Consider the following 16,286-nt stretch of genomic DNA (forward strand, 5'->3'; position numbering starts at 1 on the left):
AAAAATAAAACAAATCAATTAACCACAAAAACCCTTTCTTCTTGGTCAAGTTTCTTAAGAACTGCAGACTGAATTGACTGTCACTTTCCATCCACTCTTGCAGGCAGGGTCTCTCACTCTCTTTGTAAAAGGCTTGAGTCTATCTCTCTGCCATGATTGCCTGATTGGCTTTTACCATCTGATACTTAGTGATGTCCAGGATGTCGGCTTCATTGTCCTTTTACCCTCCATCACAGATGAAGTCTCTAATGAGGTCACTGTTGTGTCCTGCTTCTTAAATTATGACATGCCCTATCCCCCAAGGGGTCGTCTCTCTCTTCCTGGGGCATGGTCATTTATTCTTAGTGTTTTTGTTCTAAGGGAAACATCAACTCCAAAGTTTCTAGTTCAAGCCCAGATTTCTTTCCTGAGTATTAAACCTACACATTCACATGTGTATCTCACACACTCTCCAAGAGAACTTATTATCTCATACTTTTTTTTTGGGCAAAGGCCCACCTTTCCATGCCCCATCTCAGCTACACAGTGGGTTACACAAGCAGAGTGCCAAGCTCTAGTGTTACAGATACATGGTACTTCAGTAAAGATGTTCCTCTTATGTTACCTAGAAATGCAATCCCACAGCTGTAGGTACACATGAACCAGATAACTTAGTGTTTGTAGTAAATATGAAAACATCTATAATGAACCTTGCACACAGTGGGTACTCATAAGTTACATGAAGTAGATTTGGTCTTTGTCCCTGACTCCTATCACAGAGTTCCTACAACCCCTGGAATTTGCTAGGTCATTAGGGTCACAGACCTATATAATGCACTTATATAAATATAGACACATTGATACTTAGAATGAACCCCTTTAAAGCACCTGATTGTGAGTGGATGAGATCATTTAGTGTGGTTCCCTAGACAGCTCGGGAGAGGACTAGCCACTAGAAAGACAGAGTAAGTGGATGATTAGAGGTTTGGAATTTTTGGCTCTACTCACCCTCCAGGAAGTGATAGGGTGGAGGCTGGAGACCAAGTACTGTGAAAATTGTGCAACAAGTTTTCTCAGCAGCTGACAGCAGTGCTTCGAGGTACTCAGAGAAGCTGTGCATGCCCCCCTTCCCCCTCCCCCACCTTGCCCTGGCTGTTCATCATCATATTGTTTGATACCTTTTATAATAAACCAGCAAGTGAGTGTTCCTCTGAGGAACTTAAAAAGGGCCTTGGGGGAACTCTGGCTTGTAAGTTGATGATCAGAAATATGGAAGGCCTAGACTGATGACCCACAGCTGAGCTCTCAACCTATGGCAGAGTGTCAGAACTGAGTTACTGGTATCCAGTGGGGATCTGGTTGAGAACTCTGGGGAAGACCACAGCCACACTGGGTGTTTTGTGTTGAGTAATTGGGAACAGAGAAGGACATAAAGTTTGCCTTTTCATTTTACTCCCTGGTAATCTCTCCAAAAGACATACTCCAGAACGTTAAGAATTGTGTTTTGGTAGTGAGATATAAGTGATGTTGAATGTATTCTCTGCATTTTTCCATTGAAAAGAAACTGTTTATGCAAATAGAGATAAACACTTTATTAAAACACTCTTTTACACACACACCTGACCACACCATTCCCCTTCTGTTGGTTGTTTGTTGACTTTCCTGGTCAAGTACAAACCTCTAAATGTGGCTTGTAAGATCCTTCATGAGTGGCTTTTGTCTAGTTATGAAATATTTTTAATTTTTGATTGTTTCTTACTTGTATGAAATGTATTCTGATTGTATGTTCTTGTGTCCTTGTTTCTTACTTATATGAAATGTATTCTGATTGTATGTTCTTGTGTCCTTCCCAGTCCTGCTGATTTAGTCTAACTCGTGTGTTTCCTAACTGGTCTCTCTCTGACTTTCATGGTGTGTGTGAGTGTGTGTGGGTGTGTGCGTGTGTGCGCATGTGGCCACAGATGTTGCATGTTCATGATTGTCACGGTTATGTCATATCCAGAAGACAACATTTTGTTGTACTCTTCCCCATCTCCTGGCTCTTACAGTCTTTCTATCCTCTCTTCCACAATGTTCCCCGGGTCTCTAAGTGGGTGATGCAGATGTCCCAAACAGTGTTGAGTACTCAGCAGTCCCTTCTTCTCAACACTTTGATGATTCATGAGTCTCTGCTTTGCCTGTCACCCAGGGCTAAAAGAGGCTTCCCTGACCAAGGCCTGTACCACCCAATGGGTATAAGCATAAGTATTTAGAAGACAGTTTAAGTGCATGTCCATTTAGCAAAACATCAATAGTGGATTCCCTAAAGCACAGGCTTTTGAGCAGGTTTGTGGTAAGAGGCATGTATTCCTTTCCTTGGAGTAAGCCTCAGATGAGATCAGGAAGTGGTTGTTGGGTAGCCCAAGAACAATCATGCCACTATTATACCAGTGGCTGTATCTTGCCTGGCAGGTCAGTACTGTAGCACTCAGGTCCACAGCTGGGTTAGATCACTGATGACTTTTCTCCCCCAACAGCTTAAGTAGCACCTTCCAGCACTATGAATGCTAGTCAGCAAGGAGGATGCTTCCAGTTCAGTTCCAGCTTCATTTTTCTATGTCCTGTATCCAAAGTGAATGTTGTCTTCAGCAACATGGGCTTACTGTAGATGTAGCAGTCTTATTAAATAAGAAACATAGAGCCAAGTGCAGAGTTAAAAGCCCAAGAGGTCAGAGCAGCAGCCAAGAGCTGAGACTTAAAACCCTTTCTTACCCTTCGCTGACACTGCTGTCCTTCCCCTGAGAAAGAGCCCTACTTCCTGTGTGTCTGTCTTTTTATTGACTTTCTGTTCTGCCTTCTTATTGGTTGTAAACCCAACCACATGACCTCCTTGTCACTGCCTGTCTATACAGACCTCTAGGTCTCTATAGTTGGTGTTGAGATTAAAGGGATGTATCTCCATGCTGGCTGTATCCTTGAACACACAGAGATCTGCCTGCCATGTGAACAGGATTAAAGGTGTGCACCACCACCACCACCACCACCACCACCACCACCACCACCATCACCACCACCACCACCACCCGGCTTCTGCTATGGCTTGCTATTAGCTCTGATCCCCAGGCAACTTTATTTACTAACATACAAATAAAATCACATTTCAGTACAAATGAAAGATCACCATAGCTTACTGTCTAGTTCTGGTGGGAAACCAAGAACAGTGGCAGTAGCCTGCATTGTTTTGGAAGTCCCTAGGGGCTCTCTGGTTAACAAAAAGTATTCCACACCTGGCACTGGGATTTTGTATTGAAAACGTTCTCAGAGTGAGAGGTTAAAGCATTTCACTGGCCAGTGCTCACGCACCAGTTGGTACATGTAGATACACTCCAGATTTCTGGCTAATTCTCAGTTCAAACGTGTCCTCTCTAAACTCCGTTCTTACTGATGTTGTCTAATCAAAAGGAGACATGCTCTATGTTGTCTCTATTGCACACTTCCACATTTGTCAGAGCACCCAGGACACTGGTATTTATTTGGATCATATTGTCTCCCTCTAAGGGACTATAAAATCTTTAAGGGCAAGAATTATGTTTTAATGTGGCTTATAGGAGACAGATCATCGAATTTTCAAGACTGGGGAGTTGTAGGTCATGCGTTTGCCTAACATGCACCAGGCCCTCGGCTCAGTCCCTAGCACTACAAAATCAGTAAAATAAAATGAAACTGAGAAGGCCTGTGGTTGACTTCAGGAGAGGAGGAGGGGATGGGACTAGGCCCTCAGTGCCTTCTGCTCTTATGGGAACTTCTACCACTTCATAAATAAGACAGAAGAAATTACAATAATAAAAGCCAGACTCTAGGCCAGTGTGGTGGCACAAGCCTGCAATTGTAGCACCTGGGAGGTGGAAGGAGGAGAATCAGGAGTTCAAGCCCAGCCAGAGCTATCTAAGAGTCAACAAGATAAAAGAAAAAACAAAACAAAAAAACCCCAACAAAAAACACAGACAACATCTGACAGAGGACTGGTCTCCAAAGTATATAAAGAACTCAAGAAACTAGACATCAAAATACTGAACAATCCAATTAAAAAAGGGCTAAAGAGCTAAACAGAGAATTCTCAACAGAAGAATCACAAATGGCTGAAAGACATTTAACAAATGCTCAACATCCTTAATCATCAGAGAAATGCAAATCAAAACGACTCTGAGATACCACCTTACACCTGTCAGAATGGCCATGATCAAAAACACCAATGACAGTCTGTGTTGGAGAGGATGTGGAGTGTAGGGAGCCGCCATTCAAAGATGGCGCTGGCTTCCTGGTAGCCTAGCTGTAAACAACTCCATATTTGGCTATGCTCTCGGGACTACGTGTCCTGTGACCTGTGCATGCACGGGTATGGTAATCGGCCTTATGTCCTCAGCCTATCCCGTGGCTCCCCGTGCTTGCATTCTGGCGGGACCCAATCACAGTATGGCACGTTTGCCTGATTCCCTATATAAGCAGCTGCATTTTAGTTCTCGGGGCCCCTCACTTCCCGCTCTCCCTTAACCAAGAGGCGCTCCAATAAAGTGTGACCTGAGAAGAATCCTTGCGTGGTGGTCATTCTTCCTCGCTGGCCGAGGAGCAAAGGGAATACTCCTCCACTGTTGGTGGGAATGCAAACTTGTACAGCCACTGTGGAAATCAGTATGGCAGTTTCTCAGAAAATTGGCAATTGGTCTACCTCAAGACCCAGCCATACCACTCTTGGGCATATACCCAAGGAATGCTCAATCATACCACAAAGGTACATGCTCAACTATGTTCATAGCAGCACTATTCGTAATAGCCAGAACCTGGAAACAACCTAGATGCCGGTCAACTGAAGAATGGATTAAGAAAATGTGGTACATATACACAATGGAGAACTACTCAGCAGAGAAAAACAATGACAGCATGAAATTTGCAGGCAAATGGATAGAACTAGAAAAAATCATCCTGAGTGAGGTAACCCAAACCCAGAAGGGCAAACATGGTATGTACTCACTCATAAGTGGATTCTAGATATAAAGCAAAGAACAATAAAATTGCAACCCACAGAACCAGGGAGGCTACATAGCAGGGGGGACCCTAGGATAACTGTCTTATAATAAGTTTTGGTTTTACTCAATTACTAGGAAAGCCTCAATCAAACATTTCACTATTAGATAATTATACTGTATCAAGCTGATAATAGAAAAATAAATAAATAAAAACAAGCAAACAAACAAAAAACACAGACAACTAACCAAAAAAACTTTAAGAACTTTATATGCTTGAATCTTTTACTTAATCGATGATTTATTTGGAAATAATTTTGGGGTTATACTTTCTTTTTAAATTTTTTTTTATTAGTTCTTTGAGAGCATTGTACAATGTGTTTTGATCACATTCAGACCCTTAATTCTTCCGAGATCTACCTCCCCTTCCTTATCCACTTGACTCTGTGTACTTAATAAATAAATTAAATTAAATTAAATTAAATTAAAAACCTCTAAGACCAACTTGTGCTGCCCAAATATTCTTGGATGTCTGGTCTCTCACTGGAGCAGGGTTGACTTAGGCTGATTTACCAGGAACACTCCCTCTCCCAGCAGCTAACAATGGCAAGCAGCTCCACAGCCGGGGGAGGACTGTGTGCTCAGTTCCTCTCTCCCAGCTGGGGTTTGGTCTGGCTTGGACCTGCACAGGGTTTGTGAGTGCGGTCGCAAGTGCCATTAGCACATGTGTGCAGCTGCCCTGCTGTGTCCAGAAGATAGTGTTTTCTGGCAGGCTTCTGCCACCTCTGGCTCTCACACTCTTCCCCTCCCTCTTCTGCAATGATCCCCGAGCCTTGGGAGACAGGATACAATTAATATGTATGTCGGAAATATTTTTTTAATATAAGAAACTGAGGCTTCAGAAATGGTAGGCAATTTACCCAGGATGAAGCAGGTAGTGAGCTTTCAGAGTTAATGTATTTGACCCTGGCCTTTGAATGAAGTCCTCAATACTCGGGGGAAATTTTCCATCAGGGCTCACGCTAGCCACTCAGCACACAAGAAACCTCTGGTTTTTGCAGAGTACCCAGTGAGGAGCTGAATGAATGTTGCTGTTCAAGGACTGAGGTTTGTGTCGTTTTCCCTGGATCCATCCTCCTGCCTCTAATTCTAGAAAAACACCCAAAATACAAGCTTCCCCCATTTGCCGGATTCACATCCGTCTGGCCTACGGAACTTCCTGATTTTGGAAAATCTCACGGTTTTGTGGTCAGGTTCATAGAAGGGACTATTTTTTCTGAGCACAGTGAGAGTCTTAGTGGTCATGTAGGGTCTCTGGCAAAGATGTTAATACCAGGTAACTTGAGGTCAAATGCCCCTTGGTACTCTCTCTTCCAGAAGCCCTGACTGCAGCCCCAAAAGGAGGCCCTGTAGCTTCCTTGAGGACTTCGGGTACTGATTGAGATCAGGTGGCCACTCAGCTGGCACCAGCAGCCAGTATACTTTCCAAAGATAAGGAAACCAAATATTAGCTACCAGGAGTGTAAACAGTGCCATAAACACACCCACACCTTCTTCTCCTCCCTTCCTCCAGCCCTGGAGAAGCAGCAACCTGTTACTCCTGTCCTTCCTTAGAGAAGAAAACAAGGAATGGAGTACAGCCTGACAAGCCTGAGAGACTTGTCTAGCCCAGATGGGTTCTACTACAGAGAATGATTTCTTCATTCCCCACATGGAATTGGGGCACATTCCCTGATTTCTTCATGATTCCCTCAAATAACCTCACCTGTCTCAGCACCTTGACTTGGCTTCAAATTATAAGCATACCACAATGGGACTGCAATCTCTAATCGTTGTTTATATGGCTCTAGGATCCGGTTTAGTGAGTGTTTTCCAACCCCTTTGATGTTGGTTCTACATCTTGTGTATCAAACAATAGCTCACCTTAGGACTCCACATCCTGTGTCTTCAGTGTTTCCTGGTGTGGTCCTCTGCCTAGCACCCCAGAGTCCACTGGGAGCTTTCAAGAAATGTAGCCTCTCAGACGCCACCCCAGATTCAGAGTCAGTTCCCATTTTAACATGGTCCCAGGTGACTCATATGCCATTTAAAATTTGAGGTGCCCGGGGCTGGAATGGTGTTTACAAATATACAAGTTCTGTGATCCTAAGTGTGCTAAATAGTAGGTAGAACAGGCTTGTCATCTTCTGTCCACCACGGTCTTTGGGTGGAGGCAATACTACCACTACCCTCTTTGCACGCCCTTGTATATATTACACACCCTTGTATATATTACACACACATATATTATATATAATGGCATGTTCAGATATTTTCATTAGTAATAACAGTAGTCAGTGTAAGAATGTAATGCTAGCATCCAGCTGCCGCTTGACCACAATACCTGCGGCTGGCCTTTCTCCTTCACAGATACACACAGGCACCCACTGAGACATTGTATGGGAATCTCTGGCTAACAGACTTCCTGTGCTGGAGGGTTCTCACCTGGGGAAGTGGACTGACATCAAAAGGGGTACCAGTGGGCATCCTTTCTGCTCCCCATCCCCTTCCCTGCCTTTTGGCTAGAGGCATGTGCTGTGGAACCTTCTCCGTCCTCAGAAAAGTGTAAGAAGAGACCCAACTTTTGTCATGGGGCCCCTGATTTCCTCTCTTCAGAGCCCCTGCTCTGCTGTTTCTGGTGCTGAACCCTGAACCCTTGTTGTTTATCTCTCTGTTCAAGGCATTAATAATTCTTCTAATAAGCTCTATACCCCGCAAATCCATTTCAGTATCCCCTCAATTCCCCAATCTGAGACCTATCTGACTGAGTTCTCACGTGCTAAGGAATTCGTGTGTATTAGTTTTAAATCTCCACTGTACCTGTTTGCTTGGAGTGCTGTAACAAAATCCTGCAGGCAGGAGTTTCAAGTATCATAAATCTCCCGCAGTTTCGGCAGTGAGCTGGTCGAAAGTGCTGGCAGGTCTGTTTTCACCTGAGGCTTCCTCTGTGACTCGCTGGTGGCCCATCCTCACTGTGCTCCTTTGTTGTTGTTTGGTTCTATTTCTGATTGGTTTTGTTTTTATTTAGTTTGGAGACACTGTCTCAAATAGCCTCAGCTGTACTTGAACTCACTATGTAGCTAAGGATGACCTTCTTCTCCTCCTCCTTCTCCTCCTTCTCCTCCTTCTCCTCCTCCTTCTCCTCCTCCTCCTCCTCCTCCTCCTCCTCCTCCTCCTCCTCCTCCTCCTCCTCCTCCTCCTCCTCCTTTTTTCTTTCTGCTTTTGGCTTTAGAGATAGAGTTTTTCTGTGTAACTTTAGAGCCTGTCCTGGAACTCACTCACTCTATAGACCATGTAGACCAGGTTGGCCTTGAACTCACAGCTATCTGCCTGGCTCTGCCTCCAGAGTGCTGGGATTAAAGGCGTGCACCACCACCACCACCACCACAACAAGAAATCAAGTAACATTTAAAATTAAGGTCTTGACCCTCACTGGGGCTTAATCCATTAATTATACTTCATATATGAACTTGGATAAAGTTTATATACATTTTTATGCCAACTATTTCTTAACAGACTTCTAGAGTTTCCACAAGTAGTAGTGGCATTTCTGGTAAAATATTTATTTATTAGTTGATCAATGACCCCCCAAATTTATTTTCATTTATATTTGTATGACTATTTATATCATGTTTCACTTATCCCTTGGCTATGAAAGGCGCATAGGATATGTTATGATGAGAACTGACCTTATACTTCTAATCTTCCCTCCTCCACATCCGTAGTGCTAGGATGACAGGTATGTGCGACCACTCCTAGTATATGTGATGTTGGGGATCTAACCCAAGGTCTCATGTGTGTCAGGCAAGCATTCTACTGGCTGGTATGAGCCCAGCCCCCTCGATGCATTCTTACTTGCTCTGTCTTCTTTATGTGCATGAATCTGATGCTTGAATGTTCAGATCTTCAGTTCTCATAAAGATACTCTAAAATATTGCTGGTTAGGACTTCAATCTATGATTGGAGTAGAGGGACAGGATTCAGTTCAAAATCATTACAAAGTGGCAAATTCTTACCACCTTAAAAGTGTTGGGTATTGGTGGCACATGCCTTTAATCCCAGCACTCAGGAGGCAGAGGCAGGTGTATCTCTGTGAGTTTGAGGCCAGCCTGGTCTACAGCGCAAGAGATCCAGAACAGGCTCCAAAGATACACAGAGAAACCCTATCTCAAAAAAAGAAAGTGAGGCAGGTTCCATAACAATTAATGTCATGCAGCTGGTAGTCATGAAGCCGGAACTGGGAGTCCCTGTGTGTACTTATGTATATCCCTGATGTGTGCTATGAGTTTATGATGAGAATACACAATCATGACTTGTTTTCACATAATTTACACTTTTATGGATAGCCTTTCATTTTGGATTCCATTTGCCTTCCCTTTCTTGCTGTAGAGATCTGTTTTTGTGTAGTCATGCATTATTGATTGCCAAATTCAAGAGAACACTACGGCAGAGTCATTACCTTCCAAATAAAACCAGGCTCTGAATGAGGCTTCAGGAAAACTTACCCGAGGCTGCACTGGTTTTCTGCCAGTCTCAGCTGCTTCCTATGGAATACATCTGAGTTTGTCTGCAGCTTTCTTGGTTTCTTTGAAAAAAAGTTGCTGTTTCAGCAAACCCACCTATCTCAGGATAGTCAGCCATGCTACTTCCTGATGCCACCCTTGACAGCATAGGAGATGAGGAAGGAGCAAGCATCAGTCTACGCCCATGGTAGAAGCTATGGGGTGATGCAGGCGGTGCTCTCTGAGTTTGCCACCTCAAGGAAGATAGAGCCGCAGCTCCTGAGAGCAAGAGCCCTTGCCCAGTGGTAAAGGAGCCCTATCTCTAGAAGACAGTCACATTGGGGGTTATAGAGCTTCCGCATATGCATTTGGAATGGACACAATTCAGGTGATGCTCCACTGGCCCTCCTTTCCCTTTTATTTAGTCTGTGACAACAGCCAATGGGATGGGATCATCCACACGCACACACGGTAGAGAGTTCTTCCTCCTCCTCAGGTAAGTCTCTGTAGAAATGCCCTCACAGACAGGCCCAGAGTGTGTCTCCCAGGGAATTTCAATCCATTCAAACTGACAGTGAAGATTAGCGCTCACAACCACCCTTCCTTCCTCTCAGGTAACTTGATTGCTGTTCCTCTCTGTACCCACAATCCTTTGCCTGGAGCTCTTACTCATGCATTCATAATGTAATTCTATACTTCTCCTCTCCTTATCTGTCTCTTCTAAATGAGGGCTTTCTTTTCTTTATTTTGTTCTTTCAATTTTCCTTTCTTTCTTTTCTTCTTCTGTTTTTATGAAAGAGAGTCTTATTATGTAGCCCAGGCTGGCCCAGAACTGAACTCATAATCCTCTTGTCTCTGTCCCTCAAAGGTGCTGAGATTATAGGTATGTGCCACTTCTGACGAAATGGTGGGTTTCTTTTCTTTCTTTCACTTATTTTAGATAGGGTCTGTCCATTAGTCTTAGCTGTCCTGGAACTCATGATGCAGGCTGGCCTTGAGCTCACAGAGATCCGCCGGCCTCTGCCTCCCTAAGTGTTGAGATTAAAGGTGTGCGTGTGCCACTGCTTTTGGCTGGACTTCCTGACAGCAGCAACTCTCTGCAGTCTTGTGCTTACATTCCCAGGGCCCTGCTCGCTGCCTGTTCTAGTTTGCTTTCTGTTACAGTGATAAAATACCGAAAACCGAGCTGGGGGAGGAAAGGGTTTATTCAATTTACAAGTCCATGTCATAGCCCAACACTGAAGGAAGCCAGGGCAGAAGTTCAAGGCAGGAACCTGGAGTCAAGAACAGAGCAGAGTCCATGGAGCAATGCTGCTTCCTAGTTTATGCTCAGCTACCTTTCCTTTCCTATCCACCTCAGGCCCACTTGCCTAAGGATTGTACTACCTACAGTGGGCTGGGCCCTCCTTCATTAATTAATAATTTAGAAAATGCCCACAATCATGTCTATAGGCCCATCTGATGGAGTAAATTCCTCACTTGAGATCTTCTCTTCCCAAGGTTGCCTAGGTTTGTATAAGTTGGCAAAAACTAATAAGGACACTGTCCATAACCTATAACATTAGATACATGACATAAGTTTGATTGATGGATGCATAAAAACAAAACAAAACAAAACAAAACCACTATTGATAAAGAGGCAGATATACTATAAGGGCAATGAAGTCAAAGACTCAGGGTCCCTCCTTTGCAAGAGGAGCTACCTATGGACTTTGAGTTTATAATTTGGTGTTTTCTTCCATAAAAAGCCACATACATTCCACAGCACTTGGAACACGGAAACCAAAGGATATTGAGTTCAGAGACAGCCTGGGCTATGCATTGAGATTATGTTTAAAAATAAAAGAGAGACAGACAGACAGACAGACAGAGACACACACAGAGATGAGAGAGAGACAGAGACAGAGAGAAATAGGGAAACACACACAGTTATATTTTAGACTATATAAAATCTGACATGCCCTTGATTTGCTAAGACAGGATATTCTCTCTATACTTAATATTTCTTTCTTACTGATCATTGACGTCGGGGGGGGGGGCGGGGGGGAGGAAGAAGCACCTTTTCTTCTTCCCTGAACATTTTGGAGAGATGTAATCTGCAGTTCAGCCATCCTTTGATCAAAGGAAATGGAAATGCTGGAGCTGTGTACCTGGCAGCATGGACCATACTGACTTCCAAAAAATCACATTAATTAAAGACAACAAGATGCCCTGTGCGGTGATCCCAGGTAATGTTTCTTCCCATTAATTATAGTTCATCATCTTTATAGAGAAGGAAGGTATGGCCTCTTAGCACCCTGTGGTCCTTTCGGAGCTCAGTCATTTGCCTGGACCTTTTGTTTGGAGGGTCATTTGCTCCTGAGAGCCTGAGGCATCAGGGTTGGATCTTTAAGTTACTGTCCCCTCCCTCCATGTTTATTCTTCATTAATATTTGGAGGCAAGCTAGCCCTGCCTTGTTAATATCTGCTGCTAGTCTGCTTCTCCCTCCTCGTCCATTAACATACTGGTCCTTTGCCTTATTTTTGTATGCAGCACTAACTGGTGTTTTTCCTTCTGTACTTGCTTGTCTTCAGTTGGGGTTCCATACGATAGCCACAATGGCCTCTGTAAACAATTCCTGGTGACTGGGTAGCTTCCAAGGCTCCAGTCCTTGATGGCTTCTTGGTTACACCCGAGATGAAGCTCAGATTCTGCTCTGTTCTGTGCAAAGCCCTGTGCAAGCTCACCTTTCCTTCCTCACCTGTCCTCTCCTTACTTGTCCTCAGGATGCTCTGAGCTGAGTCCTTGTTCTTTAAAGACGGCACTCTCTGCCATCTGCACAGTAAACAGCAGAGTGTCCAGGCTTCCATGTCCCCAGTTGTACCTTACACTTTCTGTCTGAATTAGTGCTGCCCAATAGAAATAAGATGTGAGCCATGTGTTTATTTCACTAGTCTGGTGGGAACATTTTAATAAGGGTAAATGTTTAAGAGGATAAATATTATAAAATCTCATGTGTTACAAAGGCAAAAGTGGATGAAGCCCTCCTGATATTAAAGATTGTGTTGAATTTCTTCAGTCATACAATTCACTTTTACACCTTAATAGCACTACTGGACTATGCTCACCTTCTTTTCTTTCACTTTTAATTATTGTATCTATTTGGGTAGAAGCATTTGTGGAGATAAGAAAACCACTTCTCAGGGTCTGTTTTTTCCTTCCACCATCTGGGTCTGTGGAATCAAACCAAGACAGTCAGGCCTGAGAGCCCTCTTTTGCCAACCTTCTTGATTATCAGATTGGGATGTCACTTGCCCTGACACTCGCTGGCCTGCACTCAGCACCCTCGCCTTTCACTACAGAGTCCCATGTTTAACCTGATCCCATTTTTTTCTGCACTGTGATGCAGCAGCTGCCTGCTCACTTGTCTTTGTTTCTTGTTAGATTCTGAGCTCCTTGACAATGAAGACTTTGTCTAATTCATTTCTGTATCATCAGCATCCAACAATCCAAGCCTAAAATATTTGCTTAGTTTGTTTGTTTGAATGCCTAAACAACAATCCTCTGTGGACCAATACAGTACTGCAGGATTGGGTCCCTCACTCACTGTGACCTCATCTCCTACTGTACTCCTTTTTGTTCTCTGCTCCAAACACATCGACCTCCTTTCTAGTCTTCGAATAACTGAAGTCTGAGCTAACCTCAGGGCCTTTGCCCTGTGTGCTTTTTCTGGAAAGCCCTTCCGGCGAGGGTATGTTGGTGTGATGGGTTCTCTTTTTGCCTCTGACATCTCATTAAAGCTTTTTTCCTTGAAAGCTTTCTAAAGAGAACACACAAAACCACTCACTTTCTAATTCTGTCACTATTTTTTTAAAGCAACTTTTTCATTACTGTTTGGAGAATTGTTTTATTGATCTGGTCTCCCCCACTAGAATAAAAGTTTCCTGAGATAAATCTCTTCTGTTGTGTTTGGTAATATATTCTCCTAATGTAGTGTCTAACATCTAGTAGATATATGCTTAATAAATACTGGTTGACAGCAAGAAAGTCTATCTAGGGTAGTGGAGAGAAAGGAAAAAGACAAGATGCTCAGAATCTGAGTCCAGTTTCCCTATTTCTCCCATTTAAAGTTTCACAATGTCCAAGTGGCTTGGAAAGTCTGAGCATGTCTGATTCTCTACCCCTACAGTCAAGGTGTGCCTGGTTCTCTAGAGAAGGGTTGGAGGAATGGAATGTGACTGCTGTAAGCTTCCGTGGCAGTTGATAAAGATGGCCAGAAGGAGATGCAGGACTTCAGCAGGACCCATTGAACAAGGAGGGCAGGTAGGAAAGCCCTCATGCAGAGTAGCCACACTGGAGTTGGCTCCTCCTAAGCCTTGAAAAGCATTGAGATAGTGCAGAGAATGCAGGAGCAGAAGGCCAGACTCTGTGTTGATCACTCGGGACAAGGGCAAGCTACCAATGCTCAGCCCTCTTGGCTAAGTAGAGACAATTCTACTCACAGCACAGTGAAGACAACCTGACATGATCTGTGTGAAAGCAATTTGTGAGCCACAGTGTGTTTGAAAAATTGTGGAAAGCATTTCCCATGAGTTCTCTTGTCTGCCCACCTTACACCTTTAATCATTGGATTTATTGATTACTTATAACTCAGTGCTCTAGCAAACTTCTATTTTGTTGTAGAATGCAGGCTCTTTCCTCCTAAATTCCCCAAGGTTTGGAAAATCAAATTTCAACTGACGGGAGCCATCATAATTTGTGACTTAAGGAGCCATATCTCAGTATTTCAATGAATGTGTGTAGGTGTCAATTATTTCTTATATGCATGTCTTTCCTTCCCAGATTTAGACTGTAAGCTTTTGGCTAAATCATTTAGCATTATGTTTACAGCTTTGCTCTTTACTAGTGCCGTAGGACTTGAGTTGGGTTACTTTGTCTCTCTCAGTGTTAATCCTCTCTATTATATTGACATGATAATATCCTTTGCACAGTGGAAGTGTGAGAATAAAAAGATGCATTTAATGCATCTAAAGTATTGACCTAGATCTAGTACACAGTAAGACACTAATCAATGATCCCTTATTAACAAAAGCTACTATATAAAGCTGGGTAATGCCAAAATTGGATTTTCCTCAAATTCTTGATTGAGAAGTAGAAATAAAACTAAGAGCATAGAGTGACTCCAAGCCAAACCTGGCTTTAGTCAATACAAGCAGAAAGGTTTATGGCTTCCTGACCCAGGCAGAGACTTAAACAGCAATAAAAGGTCACTTTATTTTCTTGGGTTGACAAGTGATAAATCTCATTTGAAATAGGCTGTGGGTTTAGGTAGAGAGGGCATATTGCCAGCATTAGTCTTGAAATGTTGATGAGATGGTTGTGGGGCAGAGGGACGGATGTAACAATGTAACATAGTTTCCTGGACATTTTTGAAAAGTTCCCTGGACACTTTTCAAAAATGGCTAAATCCAACCTAGTAGAGGGTGACAACATTTATGTCACTTCTGGACTAGCTGGAGATCCAGTATGGGCTTTGTAGGAGGTACACAAGTTGGAGCTAATTGGGTCAGGTGCCCCAAGGCAAGAAGAAAGAACTTGACAAGGGTTTGAGAGGATGCAGGGGAGTTAACATCCTCCTTGGTCTCCAAGGAAACCAACAGTGTCTCTCAGGTGAGTTGTAACAGTCAGTACCAAGGGTCTTCATTTCATTTTGTTCAACCCATTCATTCATTTTCAACAGTATTTGTTAAGAACCCACTGCATATCTGCACCTGTCCTCAGGGTCCAAGGAATTTGAAATAAGAAATGAAATCAGTACCATTAACTTCTGCCTTCACTCTCTTTGCTAGCTTTAAGTCTGGTAGGACAATTGGGGGCCATGGTGGGGGTGGGAGCATCACTTTTTTATGATTCCCACATGATTAAGTGTGGTGAGAGAATGCTAGGTACCTCTGTCAGCCTCACCCCTTAAATTGTAGTCTTCGAATTTCCAGTGCAAGGGCTATTACCAAGAAATGCTCAGCAGAAGGGATTCTGTACAGATCTAGGCTGTTCTGAGGGTTGATTTTGAACTCAGTGATTGATGTGACAAGAAATCTTAGTCTTGAAATGATGACAACTGACAGTATGTTTTAGCATTGTGGAAATACCACTGTTCAGAGTCATAGGCATATACAAGAGCAGATCTAGTAGCCACCCAGGTTCTCCCAGCTTTAACGTTTGAAGGCACCTGGTAAATAGATCTTTAAAAGGTTGAGGTGGGTGGTATTTATCCCTTGGAGGCGCTCCCACTCTCATGAGTTCTTCCTTACCTTTTCTCAACGAATCCATGTTCATCCTAAAAATAACTGATGTGCAGCTTGTTTTGTGCTTAGATAACTTGATTAGTGGGGAACCGATTTCAACGTATTAGAATATAATTGATGATCTAGTGTGTGCTCAAACATGTTGCAATTTTTGTTAAGAATAATCTACATAAGCAAAGACCATGTTTATATACAGTCAGTTTGAAGCTTATGGTGTTGTTTGAATAATCCCTTATTGATATTTTGGACAGCTGTTATGTCAAAATTAATGAAATTAGTATGCTAGAAATTGTTACTACTATTTAATTTGTTATATCATTCCTTTTAACTTTATATAGTTTACAGCTGTGTTATTAGTTATATAAGACTTTAGATGTTTATATACCTTTAGGAAAAGGAAATGATGGTCATATAGTAACCCCAGTTAGTTCCAAAAAGCAATGGTTCTCAACCTGTGGGTCCTGACCCCTTGGGGGTTGAA

At 43.0% G+C, this 16,286-nt stretch overlaps 2 protein-coding genes across 3 annotated transcripts in view; both read left to right on the forward strand.

Moving 5' to 3' along the window:
- The first annotated feature begins 13,743 nt into the window (after positions 1-13,743).
- Positions 13,744-16,286, forward strand: part of Tmigd3 (transmembrane and immunoglobulin domain containing 3) — a 67,860-nt gene continuing 65,317 nt past the window's right edge. For both annotated transcript variants that reach the window (XM_042279664.2, XM_042279663.2), the window contains exon 1: positions 13,744-13,823. The gene's annotated coding sequence lies outside the window, so the exon portion shown is untranslated. The remainder of the gene's footprint in view (positions 13,824-16,286) is intronic.
- The window catches only part of Adora3 (adenosine A3 receptor), a 50,125-nt gene continuing 47,618 nt past the window's right edge, over positions 13,780-16,286 (forward strand). The window contains exon 1 of the mRNA XM_076574766.1: positions 13,780-13,823. The gene's annotated coding sequence lies outside the window, so the exon portion shown is untranslated. The remainder of the gene's footprint in view (positions 13,824-16,286) is intronic.

This window comes from Peromyscus maniculatus, chromosome 6 (assembly GCF_049852395.1).
Source record: "Peromyscus maniculatus bairdii isolate BWxNUB_F1_BW_parent chromosome 6, HU_Pman_BW_mat_3.1, whole genome shotgun sequence".
Classification (NCBI taxonomy): Eukaryota; Metazoa; Chordata; class Mammalia; order Rodentia; family Cricetidae; genus Peromyscus; species Peromyscus maniculatus.